General features: G+C 43.2%; 1 non-coding gene across 1 annotated transcript; it reads right to left on the bottom strand.

The window, feature by feature from the left end:
- Positions 1-4,958: 4,958 nt before the first annotated feature.
- Positions 4,959-5,035, bottom strand: Trnas-cga. Its single transcript has one exon. It is a non-coding gene; the product is annotated as a tRNA-Ser (tRNA).
- Positions 5,036-5,933: the final 898 nt, after the last annotated feature.

Below are 5,933 nucleotides of genomic sequence, written 5' to 3'. Positions count from 1 at the left end.
TTCAACCGCTGTTAATCTAATGCTACTAGAGCGGGAAAGCTCATGAAAGCTATTGGCAGGGAGTCGGGTAGTTTACTGTAAATTTTGAATTGTCACCAATAAGCGACGCACTCTATGGTGACTGGATCCTGAACCTCCTTGCAGTAGAAATAAAATTACTTTTACTATCTGCCCTTGCTTAAGGAACGCATTTAACTTCCACGTCGGTGAAGCCTGGCTTTTCCCTAGCTTCGATACTTCTTATGTTCATAAGACAATTTCGACACGCTGTAAGCTGGCTTCTGCGCAATTCAAATAATAATCTCGCCTTTCAGCGAAATTACCTTGCATGAGTATTTGCTTGAAAATAGTAATCGTTGCACAGTTGTAATTGAATAACATTGCCCTCCACTAAATTAAGAGCCTTCAGCTGATCAGTCCTGATATTTCCTGTTAATATGCTTGTATGTTTGTTAAATTGTTTTGCTATTGTCAATTCACTTTGACTGAACTTTTTATAAGTGTGTTTTTCTCTAAATGCAAGAAGTCGCCTTCTCGCTATTTTGAGCCAAAGTGTGATTGTATATAAGTTGCATTGTCTTTTGGTTCGTGATCGCCTTCCGCGAATTCTGTTATCCTGTTTTTGAAGTTTCTTGAAAAATTTTGAAAAGATCCTCTCATAAACTTCCCGCTAAAACTATTTTTCGTACCTGTTTGCCAAAGCGCCTTTTGCGTTTCCTGTAATCATTTTCGAATTACCTTTAATAACCTTAAAAATGTTATGCGTTGAATTTATGGTTTAAACTTTCCGTAATTACGTGTTCCACAATTATCAGTATAACCTTGTGCGATATTCCTGGCAACTAAATTTATCTCCGGCAATTTCTGTCCCTTTTCCCCCTCTCACTCACCCCCTGCCCCCCCCCCCCCCCCCTCTTATGAAGTTCAAATGTAAACCAATAAGAAAATAATTCATAGTAACTTCGCATTTATGTTATGGTCAAGAAAAGAACATTACCACCTTTAGTTCCTTAATCTATTTTCTAAGATAAGCTGTAGGGTCAGTGTCGCCTCACGTGTTCCAACATTTTTACGGAATCCAAACTGATCTTCTCTGACGTCAGCTTCGACCAGTTTTTCCATTCGTCTGTAAAGAATTCGTGTTAGTATTTTGCAGCCGTGGCTTATTAAACTCTCATTCTTTTTGAAGACTGAGGGTATTTCGCCTGTCTCATACATTTTGCTCACCAGATGGTAGAGTTTTGTCAGGGCTGGCTCTCCGAAGGCTATCAGTAGTTCTAATGGAATGTTGTCAACTCCCGGGGCCCTGTTTCGACTTAGGTCGTTCAGTGCTCTGTCGTACTCTCCACGCAGTATCATATCTCCCATTTCATCATCATCTACCTCCTCTTCCACTTCCATTATATTGTCCTGAAGAACATCGCCCTTGTATAGACCCTCTATATGCTCCTTCCACCCTTCTGCTTTCCCTTCTTTGCTTAGAACTGGGTTTTCATCTGAGCTCTTGATATACATGCAAGTGGTTCTCTCTTCTCCAAAGGTCTCCTTAATTTTCCTGTAGGCAGTATCTGTCTTACCCCCTAGTGATATACGCCTCTACATACTTACATTTGTCCTCTAGCCATCCCTGGTTAGCCATTTTGCACTTCCTTTCAATCTCATTTTTGAGACGTTTGTATTCCTTTTTGCCTTCTTCATTTACTGCATTTTTGTATTTTCTCCTATCTTCAGTTAGATTCAATATCTCATCTGTTACCCAAGGATTTCTATTAGCCCTTGTCTTTTTACCTATTTGATCCTCTGCTGCCTTCACTATTTAATCTCTCAAAGCTACCCATTCTCTTCTACTATATGTATTTCCCCTATTCTTGTTAATCGTTCCCTAATGCTCTCCCTGAAACTCTCTACAACGTTTGGTTCTGTCAGTTTTTCCAGGTTCCATCTCCTTAAATTCCCATCATTTTACAATTTCTTCAAGTTTTAATCTACAGTTCAAAACCAATAGATTGTGTCAGAGCCCACATCTGCCCTGGAAATGTCTTACAATTTAAAACCTGGTTCCTAAATCTCTGTCTTAACATTATATAATCTACCTGAAACCTATCAGTATCTCCAGGCTTATTCCCTGTATACAACCATCTTTTATGATTCTTGAACCAAGTGTTAGCTATGATTAAATTATGCTCTGTGCAAAATTCTACCAGGCGGCTTCCTCTTTCATTCCTTACCCCCATTCCATATTCACCTACTATGTTTTCTTCTCTCCCTTTTCCCACTCTCGAATTCCAGTCACCAATGACTATTAAATTTTCGTCTCAATTCACTATCTGAATAACTTCTTTTATCTCATCATACATTTCATCAATCTCCTCGTCATCTGCGAAGCTAGTCGGCATATAAACTTGTACTACTGTGGTAGGCGTGGGCTTCGTATCTATCTTGGCCACAATAATGCGTTATCTATGCTGGTTGTAGTAGTCAACCCGCATTCCTATTTTTTTTATTCATTATTAAACCTACTGCTGCATTACCCCTATTTGATTTTGTACTTATAACCCTGTATTCACCTGACCAGAAGTCTTGTTCCTCCTGCCACCGAACGTCACTATTTCCCACTATATCTTACTTTAACCTATGCATTTCCCTTTTTAAATTTTCTTACCTACCTGCCCGATTAAGGGATCTGACATTCCACGCTCCGACACGTAGGACGCCTATTTTCTTTCTCCTGATAACAACGTCCTCCTGAGTAGTCCCCGCCCGGAGATCCGAATGGGGTACTATTTTACCTCCGCAATATCTTATCCAAGAGGACTCCATAATCATTTAACCATACAATAAAGCTGAAAGTTAAGATACTGTTAATGTTTTGTTCTTGGTCGGCAGCAATTCCGGCCTGAATATTGAACCTCACGAGAACATGTTAACTTCAAGTAGCATGCGAGTCGTGTCAACGTTGTGTGGCACTTAAATCTTAACGTGATACTAGTTATTGGATTTCTTTTAGAGCAGGGGAAAAGACATTGGTTTTATTTAACCCGTTCACTGTTTGAGAAAGCCTTGCTATTTATATTGTAGTGCACTAGCTATCCTCTCTTGGCTTGTTGTCGTGTAGCCGTGGGGCGGGGTCCCTGAGTTCTACGTCTGGGGTCTGTTGTGCCGTCTGAAGGTTGTGCGTGACGTTGAGCTGTTCCATTACTCTTTGGTAACTTTTAGGTTATTGTGTGCCTCGTCAACACCTTCAATGTAAATTATTTATGTTTAATATTTGGATGAGTAGCAATTAAAATATACGCACCGAAAAATGTTTTGGATCACCTCGTTTCCGAGAGTTCCGGAACCTGTACAGAAAAGTGGAATAGAGATCAACATAAACATAATTTCCACCCTTTTCATTGCTTATGAGAACCCCACATTTCATGTCGTACCACCGTACAGCGAGACCTTCAGAGGTAATGGTACAGATTGCTGTACACGCCGGTACCTCTAATATCCAGTAGCACGTCCTCTTGCATTGATGCATGCCCGTATTCGTTGTGGCATACTATCCACAAAATCACCAAGGCACTGTTGGTCCAGATTGTCCCACTCCTCAACAGCGATTCGGTGTAGATCCCTGAGAGTGGTGGGTCGGTCACGTCGGCCATAAACAGCCCCTTTCAATCTATCCATGGCATGTTCGATAGGGTACATGGCTGGAGAACATGCTGGCCTGTCTAGACGGGCGATGCCGTTATCCTGAAGGAAGTCATTCACAAGAAGTGCTCGGATGGGGGTACGAATTGTCGTCGATGAAGACGAACGCCTCGCAAATATGATGCCGAAAATGTAAAACACGTGCGATTGCAGTCTTTCTCGGCCTATTCCAATGACGAATTCTTCTCGGGTTATCATCCGAGTGGTGGCGTCGTCTTGTCGCTACGTTTCGATGAGTTTCGTACTCATCATCTTCTGGCGAAGTCATCGAAACGTTCATGTAGCCCATTGCCACCGTGGACATAGCAAATCAGCGGTCACATTGCATTTCATTACTTTCAGTGGAGTTGTGGGCCCGCTACGTTCATAGGGAGGGAGCTGAATCATTCAGTGGATGTCAGCGGTGTGAAAGGCTGTCAAGAACGTTGTCCTGTTCCTCACCATACTGCGAACTGTCGTTTCCGACCGCCACTTGTGTGGGAATGGACGCCCCAAGGAAAGGGATTGTCTCAATGATGCCCTTTATGCCATCACTTATGACTTTCCATATCTTTTCTGAGCGGAGCTGTGCTTCAGATGCTTCTGTCGGCGCTCGTCCAAGGTCCACTTGGAGTCAACGCCGCGCGTCGCGGTTCTGACCTCACTGAATAAAGGCCGAAAAAAGGGATGAAACGTGAATAAGGAGGGGCATGAGGAACTTCCCATCGTGTTACAGACTTACGACGCCGTGGAACGGAGTTGTGGTGACAATGTGACATTATTAACCCACCTGGCACCTCACATAAACTTCTGAGCTCTGGCCTCGTTTTACACGTGTCGACACGTTGGCGTTTGAAGAGTCGCCGAGCCCGAGAGTGGCGTGACAGGAACCCGCGATGTCGCGCCTTTACAGCGGAATGTTGCAGGCACCTTTGAGACAAAATTCAAACTCACGTGTCGCAGTAGGAGACCATTAAGTCGCGGTCCTCTGTGTTGCAAAGTGTATATACATGCCTCGTTCACACTGCAGGTCTGAACTTCGGCCAGGACAGTCTACTTCAAGAATGTTAATGTCCAATGTTAAACGAATGTTCCATATATTAATTCTGCAGCCAAATGAATTAAATTATGTGAAGCTCAGTACAACAAGAACAAAATGTGAAACATCTTTTTCAGCCGAAATTATTTTGAGGAGCCTGTTAAAAAATACCTACTTTAGTGAATGACATTTTCACTCTACAGCGGAGTGTGCGCTGATGTGAAACTTCCTGGCAGATTAAAAATGCGTGCCGGACCGAGACTCGAACTCGGGACCTTTGCCTTTCGCGGGCAAGTGCTCTACCGACTGAGCTACCCAGGCACGACTCACGCCCCGTCCTCACAGCTTTAATTCCTCCAGTACCTCGTCTCCTACCTTCCAAACTTCACAGAAGTTCTCCTGCGAAAGGCAAAGGTCCCGAGTTGGAGTCTCGGTCCGGCACACAGTTTTAATCTGCCAGGAAGTTACACCTACTTTAGTGTTTGTGAATGGTAATACAGTTAATCTGAACTGAAGTATGTGGACACCAATTAGTGGACATTAATACGGGGTACGTCCACCCTTCATTTTCCTGACTGCTTGAACTGTTGTACGGACTTTTTTGATGGCGATTCTGAATGTCTGTGGAGGAATGGCAGCTCGTTCTTCGTCAAGAGCCTCAACCACAGTTGTTAGTGATATAGGACTCTGGGACCTAGAGCGAATGAGACGTTCTAAGTCATCCCAAACATGTTCCATTGGGTTCAGGTCTGAACTTCGGGCAGGACAGTCTACTTCAAGAATGTTAACGTCCACAAATCATTGGCCCTCAGATACTGCTTTGCGATACGGTGCATTTTCATGCTGATACATTCGTCTCCGAAGAGTTCCTCTACAGCACGAGAAATATGTTAAGAAAGCTGCAAAATATGTTCATATCCTTTTTGCCTTTAGCGCTTTCTTAACCACAATAACAGGACAACACGGTCATCCCGCAAAACACCCACATACCTCTTCCGTACTTCACTCTTGGCAGTGCCAGGCAAAATTCTATTGTATTGTCACAGGTACCAACGATTTTGACAACTACGAATCATTCTTTTCCAGTCTTCGATCATCCACTAGCGTTGCTCTTTACACGACCTCAAGTGTCGCTTAGCACTGACTGCACAAATGTGTGAGTTATGAGGAGCTGCTCTACCATTGAGCTTGTTGGACTACTGGTAGGATTTTGGAACTG

This window comes from Schistocerca americana, chromosome 5 (genome assembly GCF_021461395.2).
Source record: "Schistocerca americana isolate TAMUIC-IGC-003095 chromosome 5, iqSchAmer2.1, whole genome shotgun sequence".
Classification (NCBI taxonomy): domain Eukaryota; kingdom Metazoa; phylum Arthropoda; class Insecta; order Orthoptera; family Acrididae; genus Schistocerca; species Schistocerca americana.
The sequence above is the reverse complement of the archived record's forward strand: the minus strand, read 5'-3'. Positions and strand labels throughout refer to the sequence as shown.